Raw genomic sequence first — 20043 nt, 5'->3', positions numbered from 1 at the left:
GACGGACTCTAAAACAGCGTCTCTGATCTCCATCACAAGAGCGGCATTCCTTTCAAGTTCCTCGCTGGCCTGCCTCACTATTAACCTCCTCTAAGCAGAGAATTAGCTATTTATTCTCAGTCTTTGTTCCCTTTCTCAAAGGGCTCCTCCTTTCAATGTCTATCCAAGAACCCTCAGCAGTCTTATCTGAATGCGTATAACAAAATCCTTTTGAAAGTCAAAATAAATTCCTGGTACCGATTAGAATAGAGAAGCTCCTATTTTGATCACATACAGCACTTTGAAACTCGTAGCACAGATGCAATCCTAATTATTGCAGCTGTATGACTTAACAGCAGTATTAGAAGCATAACCAAATGAGCTCTAGACCCTCCAATGCTATCTCTGGATAAAAAGCAAGCTTTGTCCTTGCAGTGTCCCAGCACAGGATCACTCAATGGCTAGATCTCCAACTCTCCAATCTTTTAGCAATTTTTTAATTGAGAATTAGTTCCTATTCATCTCATCTTGGGATCTTCTGTCAAAGATGAGTGACAAAAAAACACAGATCATAAAAATCCACTTTAATATCATACTTCCTCAATTTATATGGAAATGTAGGAAACCAGGAAAACAGTTTACTAAAATCCCCCAAATTTGAAAGCCAGCAAATTGAGCAATCCTGACAAAGTAACAAAGAGCAACATGATCTTTGTTAATACTGGTAACAGTACCAGTATTTGTAATTTGTCACAAAGAAAACTGGGAATTGCAATTCCTTCCACACCAGCATGTGTCTTTGAGGAGTAAAACAAACTAGAAGCACTAGAATTGGGGTCTTCAGTAAAGCAGGAGTGAACTCTATTTGGAACAAAACAAATGTAGTAGAGTTTGAGTCAACTAATTCAGTGCCTAAGGACGAAACCTTATTCCCAGCTCCTGTACATCACAAAATGCCAACAGAACATTTGTCTGTCTCCCATCAAGCAAGAGCAAAATACCATGACTTCTCTCAGGGTGGTATTAAAGGCAGTTGGTGGTTAGTTAGAAAACTGGCAAATGTCTTCTCCTGTTTTGCTCAAAGTCACCCTGTCAAAGCAGCATGCAGGTAAGAGGTTGTATGGAAAAATAGGCACAGGGAAAGCAAGAAAGATGCAAAATGCATCCCATCAGCCTGGCAGCGTCTGATAAAAACTGATCCTTACATTTCCTTCAATCATTGTGCTATTCTGACAGAAAGATATAATACGTGTAAGATAGCAAAGCTCTTTGCCATTTTATAATCCATTAGAAAACATTTCACTCATCATTAAAATGCAGCCATGGGACAACAGGACAGTACGTGATGAAAACCTCACAACAACGAAATGAACTGAATGTGAAGAAATTACTTTCAAGACTCATTGTTTGCCCTGGATCTCAGCAATACATCATGTGAAAGTGGCAACTCCATCAGCAACCCTCAATCCGCTTAGCACTGCCTCAGAGACATGGCTTCAACTTGGACTAAGTGGAAAGCATTGGATCTATTGAGCCAGTAGGACCTTCTTCCTACCATACACAAATCTTCTCCAGGCATCTTCCGTCCAAGTATTGACCAAGCATAGTCTGTCAACAGTCGATGAGACAAGAGGCCACAGAAGTGAAACTGCTTAATCTGATCTGAGAGTGATCAGACTTCCTACAGCATGGCACAGAGTTACAGGAAAGCTGCGCTGTGGAACATTGCATTCAGGCTTGGTAATCAAGTAAAACTGTCATTCAGGATTTACTATACTCCTGTGCATGGTTATCCATTATCTGCAACACAGCCTGAACTTATTAAATTACTTTGTATCTTCAGTATTATGCTATTGTTTATTATATAGCAGTATGAAGGAATGCAGAAAGAGTCATTTTCTACTAATGCTGAACAAGGAACATTATTAGATTAAGGACAGAACATTACCCTTGAAGCTTTCCTCTCAGCTTTGTGTCACTGCAGAACATCTAGTTTATACACTTATCCCTGATGCCTCCTGCTGTAGATTTAAAGAACCAGGGCAAATTACTCTCATCCCTCCACTACCATTGTGGGAGAGGCACAGAGAAGTAAGTATGTTAATTTTTGTAACAAGCTAGAAAAGTACGTTGGTGTCATGTTGCTGAGAACGCAGAGAACAAAAGGCAAGTTGGTTCCCACCACACTTCTATAAGATGAAACAGGCAGAAATGTACCAGGATAAAAGAGTGTTTGCAAAAAAAAAAAAAAGAAAAAAGAAAGAAAGAAAGAAAGAAAGAAAGAGGTGAAAACTGATACACATGTAATAGCAGTAGCTGGGTGATGGACTGGAGGAAAAATATGTTTCAGACACAGCCCCAGAACTCCTGTTTCAGCATTTCAGACATGATGCATAGGCACAGGGGGACAAAGGCACACGAGCCCAGAAGCCCCCACCTCTACTCCTCCCTCACCTGTCTCAGGTGAAGGAGTTTAGTTTCTGGCATTTCTTCACAGGTTCCTCTTCTAGTTGTCCTTCTGTGTGACAGCTAGTTGGCTGCTTGCACCAAGGGCTGCAGTTGCACAAACATCATACAAGTAGCTCTGCTGAGGGCCTGATCTCCTTTGCCTCCCACAGTTACACCAAAAGAGCAAATCTTGTTAAATTCTCTGGTCCCCTCTGCTTAAAACACAGACATACAGTGACAAAGTTTGAGAGTCGCAGTGAAGCCCAACCAGGGCCACTTCCCAAGTCAAAGCCAGCAAGGTGATCTCAAGCAATAGCAAATGCTGTTCTGTTCTGAGAACTCTGTCCATAGTTTTGTGATGGGGGGTAAAAGAGATCTTCATGAAGGTGCCCATGATTTCCCCATCATTTAACCTTATGACATAGCAAAGTCTACACCCAAAGATATGGATATAATCTTTTCACTCAAGTGCTTGCATGTGCTACAGTCTTGTTATCCAAAAGCTTCCTGGTCAAACAGCATTAGAAAAGTTACACCACTTGTCAACTGTATTCAGAGTGCTCAGTATCTGCAAAGAACTGATACTAAAATGCTGATAATAAAATGCTATAGAAATAAGGATAACTTCTCAAACATAACTAAGCTTTTTCCGACTTCTGCTCATTTCATTTTATCAAATAAGGAGCAGGTTCTGCAAAGAATGTGTTCACTCAACGTCCTGGGCTGTCCTTGGGTTATGAGAAGGGGTAGCCTGGTGAACATTGTTATGATACACAGAAATTTAAGCTGCTTTTCTTTATGTCCAGAGCAGACAATGCACAGGAGGAAGCTACAGAGACAGCATACCAGCACATGTCCAACCAGCCTCTCATGGAAGGAGAAGAAGCTGCATCAAAACTTTGGAGGAAATGTGGAGACCATTTCACAGGATCACAGAATTTCATGGGTTGGAAGGAAGCTCAAGAGATCACAGAGTCCAAACCCCATACTGAAGCAGGCATTCTACAATAGTTTGCACACGCAGGCATCCAGATGTGTCTTTAATATCTCCATAGAAGGAGACTTCATAGCCTCTATGGGCAATCTGTTCCAGTGCTACCATCACCCTTACCAGAAGCAAGTTCTTCCACATGTTAATATGGAACTTCCTACATTCAAGTGTTAGGCTTGTCCTACTGAATACACACCACCGAGAAGATCCTGGCCTCATCCATTTGCCATCCACCTCCCTTTAGATATTTATAAACATTTACCAGATTCTCCTCTCAGTCTTCTTTGCCCCAGGTTCAACAGATACAGGTTACCCTGTACATCTTTTACTTGGGGCTTGTTGGGTTCTTGTTTTGTTGTTGTTGGTTGGCTTTTGTGAGTGCGGTTTTGCTTTACCCCTCCGTGTGTTTCAGAATTTCATGCCCCTGTAACAGCAACATGAAACTTCTGTTGGATATATCTTGTAACTTGTAGATTAAAGTTTGTCCACTGCAAATATTTTATTTCCTTTCTTACTTCCTTGTATGACAGACACCAGCCTGAAAATACTGGGTAACACCCAATATTTTTGATGTTCAAAGAAACACTTTGTTCGATCAAGGCCCTTGTTTCACTCAAGAGCAAGCAGTATAAATGCATGTCGTGCAACTCATGAGTCAGCACTGCAGGCTCATGGGCCCTCCAAAAGCATTAAGCAAATAAAAGCAAAATCAGGCACAAAAGCTTTTCATTTATAACTTCACGTCCCAAGGAAAAGGAGCAAGGGCAGAAAAGTAAGCTTTTTCCAGCAAACACAACGACATTCATGACAGAAAGGGGATAAGTTATCCTTCACTCATCTTCCACAAATCAAAACAAAACAAAGAACAGCATAACGCGTACTATTGCTTAACACTCACAGCACAGCCATCTCAGCTGCTGGCAGTTTTATCAGCTGAGTATCTTAAATCTGGTTGCTTAGAGATGGTAGACCTGCTTTTCAGGTCAGCAGGTGTGATACTCAACCAACTGGCAAAAACACAGATATCTGCAAAAATAAATAAAGAAAATATTTCTCACCGCATGAACAGCCCTCAGAGGCTATAACTGCTTATGTCCTGAATCCCTTCCATGTCCATGATGGAGCTGGGCACCATAAGGGAAGTGAAAGGAAATGCTTTCTCCAGCTTTCTGTTCCACTGTTGGGAATAAGGATGAAGTGCAATGCAGGAGATGTTATGATGGTCTGGATAACATTTTAGCCAGATGTTGTGACTTCTGTAAGCCAAACAGAAGGTCTTATAGAACCAAATGATCCAGACCTAAACTCAGCAAATGCAATAAACACATCTTAGCACCCCAGCAATGAATCTTATCAACACTGGTGCTGACTGCCACAGTATAAATAAATTGAAACCACACAGCAGGGCTCTTAAGAGATGGACAATGCCCTCAGCCTGCTCTCTCACTCTCTGAAATGAACTCAGTGAGGAAAGTCCACCCTCCCAAGCGACACGGAGGGAATGAAGCTATTTCAGGACTTCCATGCAAAGAGAAAGACTGTACATTGTTTCGTACGTAAAAACAAGGGAGAAGAGACAGGACTGGAGATTTTTACAGCTTTCTGGATTAGAATCGCAAAGAACTTGAGAAGGTGAAAACTGAAAGGAGCAGAGCCTCTCACAGACGGAAGCAAAATGAAACTGCCACAGATTGCTCACTGCAACGTGCAAGAAAAGAGATGAGATATTCTAAAGTAACAGACAGGAAAGTGGAAAGAGTTGCTGTGCGCACCATCAGTATGCTGCAAACCAAGATAAAATATGGGCAGTGTCTATTCTACCATCTTCTGGACTTTTCAGATTATACCATATGTTGGAAATGCACGTCTGCTTTTTACACAAAATGGATAGTAACTACTTGAAAAGCAAATTTGAGGGATCCACAGGGTAGAAACTGATTAACATGGAGCTCAGCATATTAATTTATTAGTTCATTGCCACATGCCTGGTTCACACTGTTATACTGGTATAACATTCTTTAGCTCCATTGCTGTGAGTCTGGAAATTGAACATTCATTTAGTGCTAACAGTAACGGCATTTCCAGCCAGAAACTCCTGAAACAAATGAATAATTTGCACTGAAATATTGGGCTTTCAGAAAAAGCACTTCTTCCATTTTACCGGGTTACTCACATCTCAGCCTCATTTGTATTTAAAAGGAAAGAAACTGGGATCATGCAACAATCTTTCAAACAAAACTCTGCTACTTTTCCACAGCAAAAGGTAAAGGCATGAATCAGTAATGGGCTGCTGATCAATTTTTGACAAACTGATATTCTCATGACAGATTAACAGGGCATACATTTGACAATTTATGCAGTGAAAGACATGGGCAAATATGCAGGAATAAACACTTTGAGTGGAATTTCTTGCCTTGGAATCATCCATACAGGATCTTTTTCAAATATTCTATTTGTGACAAGTTAACGTCTGCCTCCTTAACGTAGGATTGATGCAGAAATGGATATTTCAGCAGATCATTGTTGCACTCTATTTTTTCCCTGACTATAATACAGGTAGTTTTAACTCTGGAAAGAAGAACTGCACCAATCCCCTAAGAATTGCAACAAAGCTTATTGTTACTAATGTTAAATAGCAGCCAAAATGGTAGCAACAACACACCTTTTTCTTTTTCTTTTTTTTTTTTCTCTCCAACTTTTCCTGATATAATTCTTTGACCAAAGAGTGTCAGGAAACTATCTTACAGCACTGCATAGACCACTCCAAAAGTAAAATTGCCTATTTATTTCCATTGAAACCATAACAGATACAAAGAGCACAATAACACTACTTAATTCTTGGCCTCAAAACAGTTTTTTTCAACATAGTCTCCACTATTAGCTATGCATTTTCACCAGCAATGAACAAGAGTCTGCGTGCCATGCTTGTCAAAACCTGCACCACTGGAGGTGACCCATAGTCACTGTTGCCACTACTGACACACCCCACTGCCTCACCGTGCTCACATCCACCCTTTGGTTTCCATCAGTGTGCAGCAAGCATCAGTGAATGACAGTGGGTGCCATTTTTTCTGCACAGAGAAATTCGGTGATACAGCTTTGCTTCATCTGCAGTTCCATGGCAGATGCCATTCTGTCAGGCTGCCCTCTGTCACACAGCAACAACATGTTAGGGAATATTGGCAGGAAGGTTCAACTTCTACTGCCATATTGCCAACATTTGCCTCTGACACAATGGGCCAACGTAATAAAATGATGAAAACAAGTAATTCTTTTCCACTAAAAAAAAAAAAAACAAAAAAAAACCTAAGCATAAGAACATTTCTACAGAAATACCATTACTTCACTAAAATTTCCACTAAATATTGATTTGTTAAAACTCAAGGTTAAATAACATTCACTGCGATTATGCAATTTCTTTATTTCAGCTCCATTAAGCATGGAGGGAAAATATGGAAGTGTTTCTTGTTCTGTAACTTTTCATAGCTGTTACTAACATGCACCTAGATAAACAGCAGCGCTCTTTGCAGTCCTGAACGTTGTACACGATGTTTAATTCCAGGAAGCTCTCTGGATAGCATTAACAGGCAAAACTGTCTTTCAGATCTTTAACCACCTTCTGATAAGAAAGCTGGGTTGAAAATAATCTCTTATAAAGGAAAACTACCATGAAGTCCGCAGATGAAAAATTCAGATAAGGAAATGAGGGGAAAAAAAAGTGTAAAAAATACCACTTAAGACGACAACCATGGAAGAAAAAAAATTAACACGTGGTAGTATACAATGCAGACAGCCTGCAAGGTTCAGCACAAAAAATACTGGCTCGACATTTAAAAAGCCAATGGAACAGATTTTTCTGTGTAAAAAGTTTTCTTGAAAATCAGATAGCTAGAAGTAGACAGAGGAAGAGAAAAGGGGCAGAAGGAGTTGCCAGAGCTTTAAATGGCTACAGGCACAGTACCACTACATCAATCCAGTTTTACACACACCTAAATCCATCGCTTTACCATAATAAGCCTTATTTCTCAGTCACTGAACTGAGAGTCACTAATGCAAATGATGGATGAAGACGTAAGCGTTAGTGAATGCACGGGAGATGAACAAACCTATAGAATGAGTGAAGTGGAAGAGTCTTAAGAATGTGATGTCTCTGACTGGAAACATATAAACAGCTGAGCTCCAGAGTTCATCTTTTAGTCCACCATTTAAAAAGAAAGAAGCAGGAACAAAGGCCTGAATGTGTTGCATACCTCCAAGAGGTGCTGGAGATCTCTTCATAATCAAATGCAAGGACATTTGAATGATTTTCTAAATGTGCACTAATTATTTAGAAACAAAACAACCTCTCATCCAAGTTTTGTTTTCCACTATGAAGTCCAGGTTTATGCACTTGAATTTATACGCTTTTGAATACTGGCATATGTCTGTCTAAAATTTCAAAATATGCTTGTCAGAACATCTTTTCTAGGAGCAGACTTGAGAGTTAATTGTTGAGTATTCAGATAGTTCAGATAAGATGCAGAATTACAAATAATGTGACTTCTTACATCTTTCTTTCTAGGACATTAAGTGTGTGTAAAGATAAAGTGCAAAAACTAGTACAAGTGGAAAATATATTTATTATTTTTTAACATACAGGCATTTTTAACAAACTATTTATGCAATTATATCAACATTTGGCATTGAAACCACGCACATGCCTGAATATCAACTCCTGTAAGATATATTCCTGTTAACATCATTTAAGTGTCATATTTTAAAACTTGAAATTTCTTTTCTCAATAGCAGTAACAGAACACGTGCGCTTGCATAGACTCAGAGATGTTAATGTTACCAATTGCCAAAAGAGTTTTACGTAACTCTAACACATGATTATTTTCTTTTAGAGTTACAGATTATCCTAAGGGAGAATAAGAGCCAGTCCAATTACTTCTCATGAGTAAATGGCCTGGTGATTTCAAACCTATTTCCTCTTTCTGACTCATTCACAAACCAAACTCATTCTTTGCCGATATATGTAAGTTGTTTGCAAATTATTCACTGAATAATTTATACGAAGGAAATTCACCCTAAGGGTTTGTCTGCAAGCTTGTTTGCTTTTACTGATCCTTACCTATTATCCACTATGTTTATGTGCAGGCTCCCAAGTCACACAACATTATTTCAGCTCCCTACGTGTATGAGTGAAAGTAAGCTGCTGTTTCAATACAAGAGGAAAAACAAATCACGAATTGGGAATAGCCAATCTTTTTGCTAGCAAAATGTAATCTTTGCCCAGCTGTTTAAAAGCTGACAATATTCACCCAGAAACAACATCAAGGAGTGTGACCAAACTAACTAGGCAGTGAGCCTCACCAAAAGGCAAATCCTATTTCAGATGCGCACAGTGGGAATAATACTACATTATAACACTGGTGTGAGAAGCCGAGAAGCCTCCTCTTTTCAAACCTTGCTGAAGCACCAAGGAATGGGCTAGACTTTGTGAGACTCAATGTTTTCTCTCACTCCTGAAGCCCAGAAGCACCTTCCAGACAGCCCATCTCTCTACTGCAACCAGCCAGGCCATAGCACTTGGTGTACATTCATCAGGCAGTTCTTTGGCTTCACTGCAACGCCATGGTTCCTGGTGCTGTGCCATGACTGTTGTGCTGGGCTGATGATGAATCAGAAGAGTCCCTCCCAGACAAGCACAACACACACTCCAAAAGCACATAGTTGATTTTGAAAGGCAATGAGTTTACAGAACTTAATTATTTATGAAGCTTACTAGTTTAAGACTTCTTACCCAAGCCAAGAGACAGAAGGAACAGAGTAGGAGAATCACGTAGAGGCCTCAGGAGAGACAAACTGGGGCAGTGTAACACAAAGAATGCACTCTGTTCAAAACTAGGATTTAACTGCAGTTCAGGTAATTGTTCAAGATGACACTGCACTAATCAATTTACCAGCTATGCTAAAGGCAAGAACTTGCCTTGTTGTGAGTGCTGGAGCCCTTGAGTCTGCAAAGCAGCACACTTTGGCTGCAGGAAGTAACAGCAGCAACTCCCACACTCTCCTGCATTAAGATCAAGACATCCAGCAATGGACAGGCTTATGTCCACAGGTAAAAAACACCTGAGGTATGCCATTTCCCTCTTACCAGATCCCACAGCCTTCCTTAGCCTTTGACCCAAACCCAGACTGCACCACAAGAGATAATTATTTTAGAATATTTTAATGAAAATAAGCATGTTATGACTTAAATGCTGCACTCAGGCACCAGTGAAATAGCCACATATTTGCTGGAAGCTATTTTCTCCTATCCTTTGTGTGTGCACATAATAGAAATTTTTACCCTAGAATTATGTAATGATAGCAATATTGACTCCCTTTTCAGTCTACAGAAGATTAACAGTCCCTTGAGGGTTATATTGACCCTGGCTTCACTCTCAACAATATTTACCTCTCAGGTCAATGAATCTTGATGCTGAATGCAACAGAAGTCAATACCTGCTTATTACTGTTCAAATAAGAATTACTGAGAAGGTTTATGAACACAAGGCTGGTGCCTGCCAACACTACGGCAGTTAAGGCATCTGTCAATGATTCCATTATGTCTCTCTTTTTTTCCAGGCCTTCATAACTCACTAGTAAAACTTCTTTCAAGTAACAACAACAACAACAAAAACCCAACTATCTGAATACTCAACAGTTAAGTCTCAAGTCTGCTCCTAGAAAAGATGTTCTGACAAGCATATTTTGAAATTTTAGACAGACATATGCCAGTATTCAAAAGTGTTATAAATTCAAGTGCATAAACCTGGACTTCATAGTGGAAAACAAAACTTGGATGAGAGGTTGTTTTGTTTCTAAATAATTAGTGCACATTTAGAAAATCATTCAAATGTCCTTGCATTTGATTATGAAGAGATCTCCAGCACCTCTTGGAGGTATGCAACACATTCAGGCCTTTGTTCCTGCTTCTTTCTTTTTAAATGGTGGACTAAAAGATGAACTCTGGAACTCAGCTGTTTATATGTTTCCAGTCAGAGACATCACATTCTTAAGACTCTTCCACTTCACTCATTCTATAGGTTTGTTCATCTCCCGTGCATTCACTAACGCTTACGTCTTCATCCATCATTTGCATTAGTGACTCTCAGTTCAGTGACTGAGAAATAATCTGCCTCATAGCTGAGCTTTCACAGGCATTAAGATTTATAAGGCATTGAAGCTTTGAGAAAAAAAGAAGAAAAAAAAAATACCAGTATAACAGAAAGAACTTCAGCATCTTCCAATTGCTAACTACCCCAAAAATTAGATAACATACAGGGGGGGAGGTCTACACATGACCTTATGGTCCTCTAACAAATTAGCATACTGTGTGATGGAGATGAATTTTACATAAGGTCCAATACCATTCTAGAGGCTGTGATGCTTCTCTAAGGACTGGTTTTTGTGTTTTTGTTTAATAACATGCCTACTCTTCAATCTTCTGCTAGAGACAGAAAAGGGTGTTTCTAACTGTTATAGTTAAGCATAAAAACTCTGAATAGATTTTCCTAGTCAGTTAACCATATTCTTGAGGGAAAACATAAGGTAGTATAATTATTAAAATAGCACTCTCAGTAATATTCACATCTTTATCACATCAATCCTTTGCAAAAAAAAAAAAAAAAAAAAAAAAAAAGATTTATAACAAAAGACACATTTCTTCTTTGCAGAACAAAGCCATCTGCCTCAAATTTACCATCAGCCTCCACTAGATGAATTCAAACATACTTTAAAGCCCTGGAGTAACCATTAGAATGGAAATTGGACACTGCTTATCATTTGCAAAGCCTTCTTAACTAGAGAGGCTTCCCATTTGTTCAATTAAATGTTTGTTCTGCAATACACCGTATGAAATCTACCCCCAAACAGTGAGGATTGAAATAATATTGCAGGCACGCGGCACAACTGGTCCATTTAGAGAGCTACCCTCAGCAATATATGAAGTGATGGACAGGACTGGGTAGCAGGATTGAAAATACAGTACTATGAAGATCATCTATGAATATTAGCAATGAGATCCGACCTTTTCTCCCCTATTGTGCATAGCTGCTTGATTCACTTGGGTTTATCCAATTAGAACATACTGATTTAATTTAGGAATTCAACCACCGAAGCTACGTAAGGTTTACCCTAAGAGAATCCATCCGTCTGCTTTAAAAGCTAAGGGAGTCTGAAAACTTGTCTGTCACGATGCAACAAGGAGGCACATATCCACATGGGCTTGATGAGGCAATGTGCATGCAGAAGACATAGCCACCATTAGAAGAGAGCGCAAGTTCAAGCTGCCACTTATTTGCATGCTTCATGTAGAATGGAAATCATTGCACTGCGCTCCAGATGCTGCAAACCTCAAGATGCACATCCAGGGTTTGTAATTAAGACTGGCAAACCTTTTTACAGAGGAAGAGGGAGAAAAAAAAACAAAGCTATCCCAGCCAGTCTGCATCCATTTTGAGATTTCTGGGGTGCTGGCCTGTTCTACCATATCATTATCAAGAAGGTCACCTTTTCAAAGAAAAGGGCATGCAAAAATACTTCCTTGCAGACTGACAATCTGAAAGAACCTAAGAGAGCACAATGTCTTTCTGAACAGCACTGAGACTAGGGCTGCAGATTCAGTAAACCGAATGAGCAAAGTAATCAAACACTTTTTTAAACAGAACTTCCAGACCCCATGAAAGAAGAATACAGAGAATAAATGGAAATGCTTAATAAACAAAAAAATGGGATGACAGAAAAAGTCCTTATCCAAGAAAGCACTAAAAGCACTACTGCACAGAAAAACAAGGAATGGGGATTACACTGCTCATCGCAAGCTAGTATGAAGTACTTAGAAGGTTTTACTACAGCAACTAAGAAGGTAGATTCCCAGCCCCACATCAATGACTAGACATTTACATTTGCTCTGCAAGACTGCAGTTATCTCTTACGTAGATTTAACATAACATCAACAGACAAGAATATGTACAGGACACTTCTTTCCTTGTGAAAGGTCTCCATCTTCCCACTGGGACCTTTACAGCAGGAGTTTTGCTGAAATGTCACTTTCAGCAATTCAGAATGCATATTTTCAAAGTGTTTTGCACCAGCTGTCAGCAAGGTGAAGACAGGTCTCTGCAGATGCCATGTGAAATGGCAAGGAGAGAATGCAGAAAAACCAAAAACTATACTCTAGTTCACCAGAATATCCATAAATATCTGCCATGTTTAAACAGATTAAGCTGGAGACTCTATTAAGCCTAACGCCTTAAGAATTATTAAAGAGTCTCTCTCTCTCTCTACACATAGACATACACACACACACACACACACACACACACACACACACACACAGTCAGTGGCCCAAATAAGGGAGGTGAAAAGGGACTTAAATCCTTTGCTAGGCAGTGCCATTCATTTCACATGACAGTGAAGGTGCACCAGGTCATACTTTCAGTACTGTATTACTTAAAACATTTTCCATCCTCGCTCTTCCAATATAAATGCATCCCTCCCCAGCCAGTAATTCTATAATGCCCCAAGGGACAAGTCTCTAATAATGTTCTAAACTTGCTTTCCAAGCACTTACAACAATTGCAGTAGCAATTTTAAAATAATAAAAGAAGTAAATTCATAGGACTCAACCTCTTCTTTATTCGCAGGGAACATTGGCTGTGCTGGAATTGTTGCAATCTATATCACTAGAAAGACATATCTTTAGATTCTAACATGCATTTGCTCATAAGTCATAAGCACATATTGCTGTAAACAGCAAAGCGCACAGAAACTCCAGAAACTATCAAAAGTGTCCTACTTTACTGGTTTTATACCCTGGCTTCATTTCAGCTATATCTTAAAGGCCAATTCCACAGATGTCCAGTACATCTAAATGCATACAGCAGCTTATCAAATATCTTTCACCAAAGACAAATATAAAAATCATCAACAAGGATGTAAATGAAATCCTAATCAGAACAAATCCAGCTTCTGCAGAATTCTTCTACAAAGCATCAGTGGCAGGCAGGCTTATAAGCCTTCAGCACCAGAGGAAATCAGTGTGGCTTTCAGCACTCCTTCCAAAAGAGCAGTTCTTCCATTCTTCCCTGCCAACCCTACAGTCTTCTCTGTGAAGTCAGACATGGAAACCTGTTACAACCAAACAAACACCGCAGTAATGGCAGCCACTTACTTTAAAACTCTTACCATTCTCACAAAACAACCCTCACAAGGCCTCTCAACTTCAAGTCCCTCAGTATACATCCAATACTTGCCAGCCTCTGCTAGTTACCTATAGTAACTAGTATAAGGAGGGGAATTCAGCTCACAGCTACATAACTACCACTTAGAACTCAGTTCTACCCTCCTGGACAGAAAAAAGAAAAAAAAAAAAAAAGATGCACAGATCAGGGCAGAAACTGCTACAGCAAATACTATCCTCATGAGTGAAGACAAAAGGAGATTTAGAGAAAATCCTGCACCATGAGGCCTTGAGGTAGTGCAAGAGACAGGAACCAGACTGCTAGGGAGCATGCAGTGGAACCTGAATTTCTATTTGCCTCCTCAATTTCTTGTCTGGGAGACTTCTCACTTTCGCACCACACAGAAAAAAATAACAACAACAACCACCAAGAAAACTGCAAGTACTCGGGAAAAAGCTCTGCAGGTTTTTCTCCACTATCTCCAATCAACAGCAAGCTACCAGTGACAAAATGCATTTCTGCTTATTATTTTTTATTGTCACAAATTAAAGGAAATATTCAGCTCATTCAAATAGAACTGGAATAAACCTTCCACGATCGGAACTCTAATAGAGTAATAGATATTAGAAATCAACTATAAATATTAGTTTCTCATAGTTTCACTGCTCCAGGGAGGTTCATAAACTCTGCTGGATTCTACTTACCCTCCCTACCCCTTAAGCAGTACTAGAAGCCTCACTACATCATTTCAGAAAATGACCAGACTCAAGCAGTATTGCTGAGCTCTTCAGTGGCACGAGGCAGCACTTCTAGCTTTTAAAATAAACACCTTCCTGCACCTCCAGAACAGCTGAAGAAAAGGGAAATTGCCAAGATAGCCCTGCATTTCACTGATCTTCTGATACAAAAAGAGTCAGCAGTAAATGCATGATGTAATTAAGGGGAGAAAGAGTACTAGGTTGAGTGTCCAAATCCCTTACAATTTCTGTATGTATACTTACTCTACCCATAAAGGTAGAAGTCTATATTAATCCATAGGAGCTACTAAGAAATTGAGGAAATTCTCATTTAAATTAAGAGAACACATAACTAAGCCACTTGTTATTAGACTTCCTATTTCACCTTCTGGGGAAAATCTTAATATCTGACAAAGTTTTTCATTACTGCCTCTATCATAAGGCTACATGTTCATTTACTTTGCTATAGATTCAGTAATTAAGAATGGTACAACAGTAGGCACAGTTCAGGTGATATTTAGAAGTTATTTTACCTACATCTTAAGATGCTGCTTCTTCCAAGTTCTGATATTTCGCCCCAAAAACTTGCTTTAACTGGAAGGAGTCCATCATGTCCAAGAGAATCCTTACACCGAACCCCAGAGTGCATCATGCTACTTCAGCACTCTACTCAACTCCCAGTTGAAACAGTTCCCCATACACACAAGCTGCGTAGTTCTCCATTAATCTAGAAAAATGCCTAAAGAAGGTGCAAGATTGTTCAGAACTTTAAAAAACATTAGGACAATGGTAATACTATAAAGACACATTAAAAGAGAATAAATTTGCATGAACAGGTATACACCAGAAGCGAGAAATAACTCTTTATTGCCTAAGCTGGAGTTCAACTGGCATTTTCGAGTGTTTAGCCTGGACTATATTACAGAAAAGACAAAAGTCAGGGGCCACTATGGTCTACTAGCAGCTGATGTCTAAACCCTGGACTTCTCAAGAATGATTATCTCATTCCTTGAGCAATGAAGCTACATGAATTCTGCATGTTTCCTCAAGCACTTTACGTTTTTTTCCAAGAATAACACTTCTGCTTCAAACTACATTGAATCCTTTTCATCACTCATACAAAATGGCTGTCAGAAAATAAGATAGGTCACGAGCATAAGAGAGGAAACAGAAAAAAAAATAATAAATGTCACAGCCAACAATGAAATGCTAAATGAATTTAGAATATATACCTTTACCTTGTTAAAAAAACGAGGGAGGAAGGGAAGGAGGGACAGAAGGAGGGAGATTTTTTTTAAAATGAATCGAGTCCCCTGCATCTACTTCATGTGACCGTGGGGAATTCCTACCAAGTTAGTAAGCACTGCCCCTCTACTCCCCTCATGACAGGCTGTAGGCCACCTCAGCCTCCTCTGCTCTGGGCTGCACAAAACATGGGACCTCATCTGCTCCTCATACACAGAATCATTAATGTTGGAAAAGACCACTAAGACTATCAACCTGTATCACCCACCATGCGCCCACTAAACCATGGCCCTCAGTAGTGCCACATCTACACTTGAGCACCTCAATGGACAGTGACTCCACCAACTCTCCCTGGGCAGTGTTGTCCCAATACCCAACCACTTTTCAGAGAACAAATTTTCCCTAACATCCAACTTGAACTTGGCACAACCTATAAAGCCTCTCATAAATCTTCTCCTGTCACTGCTACTTGGGAAAAGAGGCTGAATTCCTCCCAGCTAAAATCTCCTTCCATGTTCTAACCTCACCCCTTTATCCAAACTAATCAATCCCATTTCTCTCAGCTGCTCCTAAGAAGACTTGTGCTCCAGACCACCCTGCACACACCACTTCCCCTTGTCCTTTTGACTGCTCTATTTCAGATTTAAGCCACGACTGCTGTTGCCCTTCTTGGCCACCTGGGCACACTGCTGCCTCACGTTCAGATGGCTCCAAAACTAACACACCAGATCCATTGAAAGCCTTTGCCTTCCTCAGCCTCAAAATACAGCTGGCCCGTACGGGGATCGAACCCGCGACCTTGGCGTTATTAGCACCACGCTCTAACCAACTGAGCTAACCGGCCACCCTCTGAAGTACTTCTGGAGCACTTTCTTCCAACCTGCGGCCCCTGGGTGGCAGCTACTAATCAGAGCCATTTTCTGTTACCATCCCAATTTTTCTCAGTATGCCACGAGCTGGCCCAAAAGGTTGGATTCCCATGCTCTAGCTAGACCTTTCACCATCCTCACAGCTCTCCTTCGGACAACCTCGCGTAGTTCAATGTCCTTCTTGGATTGTGATACCCAAATATGCACACAATGCAGGAGCAGAGTGGAACAACCCCTCCCCCCACCGAGTGGCAGTGCTGGGCCTGATGTACACCAGGGTCCCATTGGCCCTTTGGGCTGCAAGGGCACACTGCTGCAAGGGCAACTTGCCATAACATCAGATCCCTTCCATAGGGCTGCTCTCCATCCTCCAATCCCTCAGACTGTAGGTATAACAAGGGTGCCCAGGTGCAGAATCCAGCACTTTCTTGTTACTGGTGATTGCCCAACCCCTGAACTTGTCACACTCACCCTGCAAGGACTCTCTGACCTTGAAAGAGTCAACAGCTCCTCCCATTTTATGTCACCTGCAAACTTATGTAGTATACATTAAATATTTTCCTAAATAACATGGATGTAGGACTCAAAAACAATAGTCTGTAAAATACACTCCTAGGAAACCCACTAGTGACTGGCCACCAGCCTGACATAACCTCATTTACCATTTGAGCCTGACCCATCAGCCAATTGCTCACCTACTGCATTATGTCATGCAGTAGCTGTAAGCTGGACATTTCATCCAGGAAGATAATGCGAGAAATAGTACTGAAAGCTTTGCTGAAATCCAAAAAGATTATATCTACTGGCTTCCTTTGGTCAACTACTTGGAGTAATCTTACCATAAAAAGCACTGAAGTTTGTTAAACAGGACTTTCCCCTCTTCAATTCATGTCAGCTGTGACCAATGGCAGCATTGTCCTTCAGGTGTTTTTCAAGAAGCTGTAGAATAATCTTCTGTCATAATTTTGACAGGCAACCAAGTGAGACTGACAGGCCTCCAATTGGAGCCTTCTTTTTTGCCTTTCATGAAAACTGAGTAAACATTTGCCAGCTTCCAGTCAGATGGGATCTCTTCAGATTCCCAAGAACACTGAAAAATAATTGAGGGGTCTGGTGATTGTATCAGCCAGCTCTTGGGTGCATCTTGGAATGAATCTCATTGGGCCCCACAGATTTATATGCATCAAGCTGGAGCAGTAAATCCTGCACAAGTTAGGGGTTAGCTGGGAGCTTAACATTACTACAATCAGGATCCTCCATCTCAAGGCTCCAGAGGCCTCAGAACCCATCACTAGTGTTGAAGACAGAAAGACACGAAGAAGGCATTAAACATCTCTGTTTTGTCTGTATCTCTGTTTGTGAGGTGACCACCAAATAATAGAACAATATTATCTCTAGTCCTCCTTTTGCTGTTAACACATTTTTAAAAAGTCCTTTTTGTTGTCCCCACAATACTGGCCAGCTTCCACTCTAACTGAGCTCAAATTTTCTCCTGACACCAGCAAACAGCACCTCTGTAGATCCCCCATGTCACCCAATCTGATTTCCAACAGTCATACAATTTATTTTTCCACCTAAATTTTAGAATAAGATTCCTGCTCAGCCAGGCTGGCCTCTTGCCCTACCTGCACGACTTTTGACATTTTGGAATTGCCTGTGCCCGTGCACTTAAGTGGTGATATCAAACAAGTGACACCCATGCTTTCAGAAGCGGTTTCCCAAAGAATCTTTCCAATGAATCCTTGAGAAGTCCAAAGTCTGCTCTTCTCATATTCAGAGCTAAAGATTCACTGTCAATTTTCCTCCTATCGCCTATGATTTCAAACTCAACTACTTTGTGGTCACTATGGCCAAGATGACCACCAGTTGCCACTTCATCTCTGTTTACAAGAAACAAATCTATGAGGCACCTTACCTAGTCATCCTCCTTAGTATCTGTATTAGAAAGTTATCAACAAGATGTTTCAGTAATCTCCTGGACATGTTTGTATCAGCTGTGCAGTATTCCCAGTTAACATCCAGGAAATTGAAGTCACCCATAAGCTACGTTTTCTTTATTTGCTTTTCCCTTAATCCTTTCCCAGAGGCTCCCAGCAGTGCCATCACCAACTGTGAGCTCCACACAGCCCAGCCCCTCCCTGCCTTGTCTGTCCTCCTGTCCTGGTTTTATCAGTATTTTATATCACAACATCATATGCTGCTGTCATCCATCACATGGCAAACAAATGTAAGGAAATATTGGTCGAAAGGTTCAATCTCTGCTGCCATACCACCATCATCTGCCTCTGATACTGTGGACCAACATAATAAATCAGGAGGCACTGCTTTCAGAGCAGCCCTTGTAAAATATGCAATAGTGTTACTATATAAGTGACAAAGCATTTTGATTTTTAATATTTTTTAAACATTAAAAAAGAGGAATAAAAACATAAAACTAGTGGGATAATTGAATTGAACTTGATTTTGTGAAACCAACACATCAGGTTGGTTAAATGCTAGTGGCTGCAATTCTTAGTGAGGTCCCAAGGTGTTAATCAGAGATTTTTGATGAAATTTTACCCTTCCTGTACTTCAACCTCGCCAACTGTTCACACATGTGCATACTGCCAAAAAAAGCAATGATATGAATAAGGTGTGGCTGTGAAGGATATTTTTCTCTGGTAATATAGGGATAATGAAAGACAGGTAAAAAGATACGATCAGATTCCTGAGTTGAATATCTGATTACAAATACATATGTTCCATTTGAACATTTGCAGGTCATGTATATATATATATCAACTGAAAATGGTGTCAAAAATATAAATTGACAACTTTTTTTGTTTGTTTGTTTTTTTACAATCTTGAAACTATTCTTAAACTCCTTTATGAAAATTCTTTATGTGAGATAGCAACTAGAATGTACTGAGCTCCACCTGAGGGTGAATAATGAACAAGTGGAGAGCTTGTGAATAAGAATTAAGGGGCAGGCTAGCAGAGGTGATACTGCTGTGGGTGTGTACTATGCTACCTGATCACAAGGAAGAAGTTGATGAGGCCTTCTACAAACAGCTGGAAGTAGTCTCGTGATCCCCTGCATTGGTTCTTGTGAACAATTTCAATCATTCTGCTATTTGTTGGATAAGCAACAAAGCCAGGCATGCACAGTCCAAGCAATTCCTGCAGTGCAGGGAAAATAACTTTCTGATGCAGGTTGCAGAGCAGCCGATGAGGAGGGGTGTGCTGACTTGACCTAACACAGAAGGGTTGGTCAGGGATGTGAAGGGTGGGAGCAGCTTGGGATGCAGAGATCATGAGATGGTGCAGTTCAAGATCTTGCATGGAAAATGTAAAGCAATAAGTAGGATTGCTAGCCTGGACTTCAGGAGAGCCAACTGTGACCTACTTGGAGGCATCCCATGGACTAAAGCGTTAGAAGATAAGGGAGCCCATGTGAGCTGGTTGGAGGCCTGTATCTAGTGGTGTTCCCCAGAGGTCAGTGCCAGGCCCAAGCTTATTCGATATCTTCATCAGCAACCTGGATGAAGGGATAGAGTCCACCCTCAGCAAGTTTGCAGATGATA

General features: G+C 40.4%; 1 protein-coding gene and 1 non-coding gene across 2 annotated transcripts in view; both read right to left on the bottom strand.

Moving 5' to 3' along the window:
- The window catches only part of ZPLD1 (zona pellucida like domain containing 1), a 165047-nt gene that overhangs the window by 56396 nt on the left and 88608 nt on the right, over nt 1–20043 (bottom strand). The gene's annotated exons all lie outside the window — the stretch shown is intronic.
- Nucleotides 16382–16455, bottom strand: TRNAI-AAU (transfer RNA isoleucine (anticodon AAU)). The gene has a single exon. It is a non-coding gene; the product is annotated as a tRNA-Ile (tRNA).

The sequence above is a fragment of the Phasianus colchicus genome, chromosome 1 (genome assembly GCF_987193195.1).
Source record: "Phasianus colchicus chromosome 1, bPhaCol1.hap1.1, whole genome shotgun sequence".
Taxonomy (NCBI): domain Eukaryota; kingdom Metazoa; phylum Chordata; class Aves; order Galliformes; family Phasianidae; genus Phasianus; species Phasianus colchicus.
This window is presented reverse-complemented; position numbering and strand designations above follow the sequence as displayed.